The sequence below is a fragment of the Boleophthalmus pectinirostris genome, unplaced genomic scaffold (genome assembly GCF_026225935.1).
Source record: "Boleophthalmus pectinirostris isolate CB_2022bp ecotype Guang Dong unplaced genomic scaffold, ASM2622593v1 HiC_scaffold_20, whole genome shotgun sequence".
NCBI classification, from domain to species: domain Eukaryota; kingdom Metazoa; phylum Chordata; class Actinopteri; order Gobiiformes; family Gobiidae; genus Boleophthalmus; species Boleophthalmus pectinirostris.
The window spans coordinates 30,965,432-30,975,496 of NW_026571153.1; the positions used below are offsets into that span (position 1 = coordinate 30,965,432).

The following is a 10,065-nucleotide window of genomic DNA, read 5'->3' on the forward strand; positions in this document are numbered from 1 at the left end:
ACGCAAAGGACGCTGGGAGCAAAGAGCGTTAGTACAAGTGATGATGTTTCACTTTGAGACGAAACCTCTCGATTTACATTTCCGTTCATCATTACTTATAATAACTGTTTTGGTGTTACATTTATTACAGTGAAAAAAACTAAAACAAATTTAACTGTAAAATTGATAAAACATATCATTATTTTTCGTTTTAACGTGATTGCAGGGTGAAACCTCTTTCGCACATTAACATATCGCTCAGCTCGCAAATTCATAATAGCCCCGAGAAAAACTAAACATATAGAAATCAGCCCAAATAAAGTGCATTTTCAGACTTTTGCTCAATCAAAACGGGAGAATGCAAAGTGTAGGGCAGCGGGACCTGGACAAGATCTACTCAGTGGTAAATGAAACCTTCTTTTTTACGTAAAGCTGCATATTAGTGTCGTATTAGCGCTTAGCTGTGTAATAAAAGTGCCATAAGAGTTCTGATACTACGTAAAAGACTTGTAGATTGGGCAAATAGTTTAAAAATTTGGATAAATCTGGATAGAGCTTTCCAAATTGTGCATTAGCTGTGCTTTATGTAGGTTTTCTGGTGGAGAGTCATCATCAGTCGTCAGTCTCTATGGTAGTGTGACCAGATGTCCCTATTTACCCGGGACAATCCCAGTTTTGAGCTCTGTGTCCCCTGTCCCTGCAGATTTATACAAATAACCAATAATTTGTCCCCGTTTTATACAGGACATGTCCCAGGTGTTCCTATTTTTGACCTATCTGATACCTGCCAACAGTAAAGAGAGGCATAAATTATCATTTGTTTGAGTAAAATACAGAAAAGCTGCTTAAAAATGACAAAAACACGAAGACCATGTGACTATACTTACTCAGATTAGTGCAGAGTGTAGAACAATTTTCTTTAATTATGCACTTATTTCACAATATTATTATTATTGGCCACCACAAACCAGGGATGTCCCGTTCTGGTCATCGTACTCTCTGAAGAGGTTATTGCATTGCCTGGAATGTTCCACGGTGTATCACTGAAGAAATCTAACCTGTATTTACTGTATTGCTACTTTGCAGCTGATGCCATCAACATTCCCTGGGGGTGCAAAGCTAATTGCAGACATTGCTCTGTGTGCAGCTCTGTTCCTCAAATCTAGGGTGACCAGATTCTAAAAAACAAAAACTAGGACACCCCCAGTAGTTTGTCGTGATTGGTAATAATAAAATTGTGAAATGAGTGTGTAATGAAGGAAAACTGTTCTGCATCCATTGTTTTAAGCAGCTTTTCTGTATTTTCACTAAAGAAATGTGTGTATGTAATGTATGCCTCTCTTTATTATTGGCAGGTACCAGATTGGTTAAAACAGGGACACCTGGGACACCTTTCTTGTATAAAACTGGGACAAATCAATGGTGTGTGGGTAAATCTGCAAGGACAGGAGACACAGGGTTCAAAACTGGGGCTGTCATTTTGGTTGGAACTACAACAGCTGAACTGATTTGTGCTGTTAAAGAAGTCCCATCTCAAATAACATAGCAGTCACAAGCTATCTAGTATTAACCAAGAGTTTTTTGTGTTTGGAACTTTTACATGAGAAAATGTCTTTACATGGTTTGTAACGTAACGTCCAGGTAGGTTCCATATGGTGGTCCATGGGTGTGTACTAGTCTTTGTGCTCTTATACATTTATGGCATAAGTCCACATAGACTGCATATGAAAGAGTTTTGTTCATATTTTGTTTTCAGATCTTGTTGGGGATCGTGATCTTGTCCTGGGCCTATGTCATCTATGCCAGTCGAATTGCAGCTCAGTGGCTCCTGGAGGAAAGAGCTGCAAAGACCTGAAGCCAAAACTAACTACAGGTGAGCTGCAAATCACACAATACTAATCTATCAATATCACATATCATCAATATCAGTGTTGTCAGCGATTCCTGAGATTAAGGATTTAAAGCCAGAACAAAGAGAATGTTTGGTAAATTTCATCAAGGGGAAAGATGTTATTGTTCTTCTTCCAACGGGATTTGGAAAAGCTTAATATACCAGTTATCCCCGTTAGCAGCGCATTACATACACATCACGACCAAATAGCAGCGATTGGTTAAATGATAAAAAGTACCCGCCTACCTTCGAGCGAACGAAATCTAAGGCTGCGAGGTCAGATGGTTTGTACGAAGTGAAACAAAGTAAAACCGGCTGATGAATCAGGCTAGCATTTTGCAACTTTTCTGTTGAATGTTCCATGGTATGACATTAAACACATTTATCTAGCATTTATTCATTACGGGTGTTTCTGTTGCTCCAAAATACAGTAATTCTTTCTGTGAACAGGGTTGCCACAGATCTGACTATAGGTGTCTCCCTTACTGTGGAACATTCTAGTCTAACATCCTCTACTAGAAAAATTATGCAACACACATTTAAGAAAGAAACGAGAAAGAGAAAGAGTTTACTGTTGGAATTAATAGAAGGTGGAATTGAAAGACAGTTCAAAAAGAATTTGAAGTTGTGAATTGTGCATAAGTTTATACTTCTACCCACTCCTTTTCGAACAGTTATATAATTCCTTGTACATAAACGTTATGGATCCTCATTACTATTTGGTTTTCTTATGATGTTTGTTCTGTTTGATACAGTTTTTTTGTATGCATGTTCGAAATAAACAACAACAATTAAATTAACAGTTAAACAATAACTCAGCTGTGTTCAATTTGGCATATATGACATCAACTTGAAACAATGGAGACTCGCTGTAACCTTGTAATGCACCAGTAGAGGGCGCCAAACAGTCAATATTGGGTCACTGGCATACAGTATACGTGCCCAGTCCTGTTTATATGTTGACAATTAATTCACAACAGAATTAGAAGAGTATCTATGGTACACTTTTACTTTTCTGGTAGTAAATTAGACCAAACGCATCCATTTTGCAAAGTAATAATAATAATCACATGAATATATTTGGTGTAGTAGAAGCAGAGGTTGTAATGGTAGGGCTGTATTATAGGACTGTCAAAAGTATTCAAATAAGGCCATGTGGGAATAGAAAAGAAAGTACTATGATTTAATGTTGAAAATCACATTCTATTGTCTAAAGAAAGAGGGTTTTTATCATTACCGTCATGTTAACAGAGGTCTACATAAGGTTTACTTTGACACCAGTTTAATATTAAAGAGTTTATATATGTTAGGTGTTAGAGGTAATTACCTGATCCCTGAAGGGTTGACCAGGTTTTGTATTCACTCTGTGTGTCTGTGTGTCATTCCGCCATTTATGGACCAACTGTCACCAAATTTGGTACGTGGGTCAAGCCCCCGTCCACGATGCCGCAATAAAAGCTTGGTGACGATCCGAGGTCATTTGAGGTCACACGGGTCAATTGAAAGGTCACACCATTATAAAGGATAAAGGCAATTTGGGCAATTTCTGAACCATCTGCGGCCTAAAATATTCACCCAGTCATCACACAAGTTGGCACACACATAATCGGGGCACACTGGATGTTACAGGTTGAAACCGGTCAAGGTCACTTGAAGGTCAAGGTAACCAAGGTCAAATATGTGTTTTTGGTCATAACTCCGCAGATTGAGCTCGAGCAAAGGGAGTGGTCTCAAAATCTCAGAAAAATTATTATCTATTTATAATTCTATGCATATTAATAGTTTTTCGAGATAATCACTAATTGTAACAGTTCTTTTCTCTTTCAGTGTAGCCGTTAAAATTCTAATTGGAACCAAAATAATTTGCATTTCTTCTCTTTTCTGGTCAACACACTGATCTACAGTCACACAACTAACATGTACACAACTCATGAAAATGACATTTTTTTACACACTAGTAAACACAGACATTCTCATGTGTGACCAATATCACACAAATGTTCATGGGCCTGTACACATACACACATTACATTGTGGATATAATGATCATGTGATATGGGCTGAGCTCCTCAGAAACTGCTTCTGTCCTGATGAACTGACCCACCGACGCCTCATGGGGACCAGGTTACTGTCTCTGATTGCACTTGTTTCATTTGTTTATGCTTTTTTCTTTCAGGGACAAGGACTAATAGTTAAGAATATTTTCAAATGGACCAAATGGAGAAGGTGACTCTCAACAAATTGACTCAAAGGCTCAAGACTGAAAGAAATGTAATATATTTATTTATTTATTTTAATTGCAATCTTTTGTTGTTCTGTATTTCATAACATGCTCAAGTTAATTTGGTTATTTTAATATGTATTTAAATGTATATTTGTGTAAATAAAATGCAAAAGAAGATGTGGTTTATTTGTGGGTTTTTATTTTGTATTATTATTATGGACAAATACAGCACAAGGACAAACTGTGACAAACCAAAACAATACAATATTATTAATAGCTCATGTCTTTTTAGCTTTTAGTCTGTAACAGAAATACATAGAAGATATTTTTTTCCTAAATTAAATAAGATTACACAAAAATGAACATGTCATTCCTATAAAAAGTGCTGAAACGTTTATACATTTATAGAATCTCTCGTGTCTTTAAAAGCCAGATTTTTTTTTTTTTTTTTTAATGTTATTATTATTATTTTTATTGCAGATGTTATACTCTATATTCTAATTTTGCATCGCGTCAAGACAAACATTGCATTTTCCAGCATATCCCCCTTTTCTTATTGATACTTTGTAGAGAGACATACACTAGGGGTAGACTCGATGTATGTCTATAGCGGAATGTTCAGCTGTTACCATGGTGACACAGTGCACACAATACACACGCACAAATATGTGTAGTTCCAACTAAATGGGTTCTTTATGGTCAGATTATGTGAATTTAATTAAAACAAAGATCAGATTAGTCTAACAGAGCTTTCACGCTAAGATTGATGTGTTTTACTGCATACGGAAACCCTTTCTGGACTATAGATCCACCACGAATTCAAACTTCTGGTCACTGCGCAATGCATACTGGGATTTTCTGAAAAAGTGAGCATCAAACCGCCATGTTTGTTTTCCCAGTGGGATGCTTCTATTAACAAAGCCAATCTTTTTTAGTCTTTTGAACCATATCACTTTTGTTTCTGATTCTGATATTGTCATATTTTAGTTTTGGGATTCGGACATTGTAATTGTGTGGTTGTTGGATGTCTTAACACTGGAAAACGGGCTTCAGAAGTTTGAAAACTCCATAACTGCAAAAGGGAATCAGATGTGTGTGACTGCAAACCTCTGTTCAAACTGTTTCCCTTCCTAACGGAATTGAAAAATAGTGAAAGGTGAAGGTGATGGGCAGGATTGATCCACAGGAAGGATGAAAAAGGAAACTTTGACAACCTAAATCATCCTGAGTTTGCAGTGAACATTTTGTATGTGGAGCGACATCAAAGCAGATCCCGTTTGTTAAGTGAGAGGAGCAGAAGACAAACAGACTGAGCTGCACTTTCTTGTTCTTGTGGTTTTACAGCAACATCACGTCTTGGTCTCTTTGCAGTGGAAGGTGTTTCTTGGTGAACAGTTGGTGCCTTTCGCTTTGGCATTGACTTTTTAAATTTGTAACCAAGGTTGAGCGAGGTATCGGGGTTTTTCTTGTTGTCGCTCCACACACAAAATGTTCTCTGCAAACTCAGGATGATTTAGGCAGACAAAGGTTTCCTTTTTTGTCCTTCCTGTGGATCAATCCTGCCCATCGCCTTCACCTTTCACTATTTTTCAATTCTGTTGAGAAGGGAAACAGTTTGAACAGAGGTTTGTATTCACACAGATCTGATTCCCTTTTGCAGTTATGGAGTTCACAAACACATTTCTCGAGCCGTTTTCCGCTGTTAGGATCCAACAACCACACAATTACAATGTCTGAATCCCAAAACTAAAATATGACAATATCAGAACCAGAAACAAAAGTGATATGGTTCAAAAGACTAGAAAAGATCGACTTTGTCAATAGACACATCCCACTGGGAAAACAAACATGGAGGTTTGATGCTCACTTTTTCAGAAAATTGCGCAATGACCGGAAGTCCGAAATTCGTGATGCATATATTCTGAGGGCAACGTGCTCTCCGTATTGTCCTTTTGTCCATCCTCAAAAGGTATTTTATACTGACTTATTTTTATTATCATTTATTTATAATTTATGGTACTGTGTCAATATTGGTGACTGTGTGTAAATATTTTAATGCTAGTCTTGTACGAAATTACTACATTATCTTGTTTGTAGGTTTTAAGAGAAAATTAATAAATGCATATGAGGGACAAAAGAGCTTCAGACAGAGCAGTGCCTCAGTTAGCATCACACCCCATCAGCTGCAAGTTATCAGTTACAATTAAATATATAAAAATAGCTTCGCCTGCTATATAAATTGTGTAACTAGCGCAATTTCACAACTCAAACCCCTCTGTATATAAGCGTATTGTTTCCCTAATGAATGCGTTTTTCCCTTTTACGTCGTGGACAAAAGCACTCGGTTATAATATATTCTGTAACCGGACCAGTGCATCTGAAGCCTCTAAAATGTAAATTTGCTGTTTTCAAAGGAGAGGGGGAAAATGGTGTGTGAGGTCGCTACCCATTTCATTAACAAACACTTCAAATGCTGCTGCCTCAAATGTGATTAAAAATCTACTTTACAATTCAGCGCTTTGTTTACGGACGTGAGCCTGGGTTTACACCGAGACACCGAGCTGCTCGTGGTTTAGGTTCATGCATCCACACATGAGCTGACATGGACTCCACATAAAAACACCCTAAAAAGTCTGGGAATAGAACCAGAGACCTTATTGCTCAATACGTACTTATTTTAGCATCATTTATTATATTTTCATTGATGTGTGCTGTTGACTGAAACAAAACTTGACCTCTATACATGTAAGCTACTGTGTCCAAGTCATTTCCCTTGTGGATCAATCAAGTTCGTCTATGTCTAAGTACTTTTAAAACTGCACTTTGTAACTTGGGGATGGTTCATCTTATCTCTTCTCCATGGAGATGTTTAACTGGAATATTCTATATTATTAGCCAGGCTGGTGCCATCTAGTTCCTCTGCTCATTTTAATTTCTCTCCAGCGACTAGGTCAAGAATCAAAATACACTAGATGGTTTGCAAGAATCCCAGAATTTGTAGATTGGCCAATCAGTGAAGAGCTGTGAAGTCTTGACGTCAAACTCGTCGCGTCTGTCTGGGTCCCTTTTGAGGAACAGCACAACAGTAAACAAAGTGTTGAGATGGATGTAGACGAAGACAGACATTCTGTGTTGGCAACAAGATCAAGGATTTAAAGCCGGAACAAAAGGAAGTTTATCAAGGGGAAAGACGTTATTGTCCTTCTTCCTACGGGATTTGCCGCATTACATACGTCACGACCAAATAGCAGCGATTGATAACATAAAAAAGTAACTGCCTACTGTTGAACAAACAAATCCTAATGCTGCAAGGTCAGACGATTTCCACAAAGTGAAACAGGCTGATACATCAGGCTATCATATGATTGCATTAAAGAAGACATATTGTGCTTGTGTCTGCTCTAAAGTTATAATCCATGACACATGTGGAGCATTCTGTTATAATTTAGACATTTCAAATTGCAATAATCATCTCACATTGACTCATCTCAAGTGATTAAAGATGACTTAAACACACATGAATCACTTGAAATACAAATTTGAAAGTATCCATCTCTAAATCAGGAGTGTTAAACTCAAACTCACAGAGGCCAAAATTAAAAACTGGGACTAAGTCGTGGGCCAAACTAAATATAAATTGAAAAATTTAAACAACATCTGCATGTTTTCTTTTCTTTTGAGATATGTATTACATAATGTTAAACCTTTTCGTATTAAAATAAATGTTTAATAATAGTTTTGCTTAAACATTTAATCCAGAACAAGCAGAATATAAAATAACAACATTTAAAATAAATAATGAATCTACAGCTTATCTGTAACTGACGGGCAGCTCTAATATCTAATATATCATCTAATACATATTTATATGCCCATATATAATTATATATATTACAATCTGAATCATGACGGCAGGGCCCACAGCAACTTCCGGTGAATATAGTGAGGGGAAACAACTATAACGTTTAAAAATGCAGAAAAGTCAATTTTGCAGAATAGTTTTTATTTCACCACAGATGGCACCTCCTACTTATCTCAAGGTTTAAAGCCATACTGTGTAATATTATAAGTAAAGTAATAACATCCCCATGGAGATAAGGTGGTGAACTCTCCAGCAAAAAAGTTACTTTGTGCATGTTTAAGTTACATGCACATAAAATTTTATAGCAAAAAAAAAAACTATAAAGAATTCGACAAATAGGCTAATGTAATTGTGTTTTGTTAACTGAATACTCAATACCTTTTATTGTATTTTCATTTTGCCATAAGCTTGGTGTTTTGAGTAAAATTCTCCTTATATAACAATTAGCCCTGGACCTCTGATTTTCACTAAATCCATAGTGTTTAAATGACCCCAGACTGGACTCATGATGTAGACGAGCTGTGCAGTGAAGTGAACGACTTTAAGTGTGAATCTGCAGCTGAGTCCTGGATCTGGAGAGTCTGTGAATAATTAAAGGAGCAGAGACGAGGGACAGACTGAAGGACACTGAAGGATTAAAGGGGCATTGTGTAACTTTTCTGGTGGAGGGTCTGTCAAACGCTTTGTTTTTTTTACAGAGATGTCTGAAATGGTTCACAGTTATGGCATTAAACCAGGTCAGAATGTCTGTTTTTCAAGGTATTTTTGAGCTCTAAAACTACCTGTAATTACAAAAATCTAAGATAGAGCCGGTTAATGTCATACTGTGGAACATTCCAGGCAGAGCAATGACATATCCGTAGAAACAAGCAGGTGATGGACCCCAAATCAAGAAGTTACACAGTGCAACTTCAGAATATTTTACAGCATTTAAAGGTCAAATTTCTACAAAAATATACATACAATTTTAGAATTTTTCAACTCATGTTTCCACCTAAAGTTATAATATTATTTACAAGAGTGGTTGCAAAAAATAGCCTAGATTGTGTGTAGTAACAAATTAGATGTACTTCATTTGAGACAGTTAAAACTAAAACTACATTTACTATTTTTAATGTAATATTTTATGTTCAGTTATTTTGTTTAACTTTCAATATGACTTGAACAGAAAAAGTTCTGTAATATTTTATGATTAATCTCTAGAAGAATTGTCTCTCATAATATTTTTAATTTAGAAAAAATTTAAATGTATAATATAAACATTTGTTTTTTAATTGACCAAATTTCACATCGTTTTTTTCAATTAAATTTAAAAACACTGTCATCTTATATTATGAAAATACAAAATTTCACGGTAGTTTTAACAATAAATTTAAATCTGCTTGTGGTGGTGGTGGTAGTAGTAGCAGTAGTCATAGTAGTAGTAGCAGTAGTTGTAGCTGTAGTAGTAGTAGTAGTAGTAGTAGTAGTAGTAGCATCAGCAATAGTAGTAGCAGTAGTAGTTGTAGCTGTAGTAGTAGTAGTAGTAGTAGTAGTAGCAGTAGCAGCAGCAACAATAGTAGTAGTTGTTGTAGTGGTTGTAGTAGGAGTAGGAGTAGTAGTAGTAGGAGTAGTAGTAGTAGTAGTAGTAGCAGTAGTAGCATCAGCAATAGTAGTAGTAGTTGTAGTAGTAGTAGTAGTAGTAGTAGTAGTAGTAGTAGTAGTAGGAGTAGTAGCAGTAGCTGTAGTAGTAGTAGTAGAAGCAGCAGTTGCAATAGTAGCTGTACTAGTTGTAGCTGTAGTAGAAGTAGCAGTAGTAGTTGTAGTAGTAGTAGCTGTAGTAGTAGTAGTAGCAGCAGTAGTAGTCGTAGTAGTAGCTGTAGTAGTAGTAGTAGCTGTAGTAGTAGTAGTAGCAGCAGTAGTAGTCGTAGCAGCAGTAGTAGTAGTAGTAGTAGCTGTAGTAGTAGTAGTAGCTGTAGTAGTAGTAGTAGCAGCAGTAGTAGTCGTAGTAGTAGCTATAGTAGTAGTAGTAGCTGTAGTAGTAGTAGTAGCAGCAGTAGTAGTCGTAGTAGTAGCTGTAGTAGTAGTAGTAGCTGTAGTAGTAGTAGTAGCAGCAGTAGTAGTAGTAGC

General features: G+C 36.5%; 1 long non-coding RNA gene across 1 annotated transcript; it reads left to right on the plus strand.

The window, feature by feature from the left end:
- Position 1: 1 nt before the first annotated feature.
- Positions 2–4,271, plus strand: LOC110170301 (uncharacterized). Its single transcript, XR_002319067.2, has 3 exons — positions 2–382; positions 1,736–1,852; positions 4,047–4,271. It is a non-coding gene; the product is annotated as an uncharacterized LOC110170301 (long non-coding RNA).
- The last annotated feature ends 5,794 nt before the right edge of the window (positions 4,272–10,065 follow it).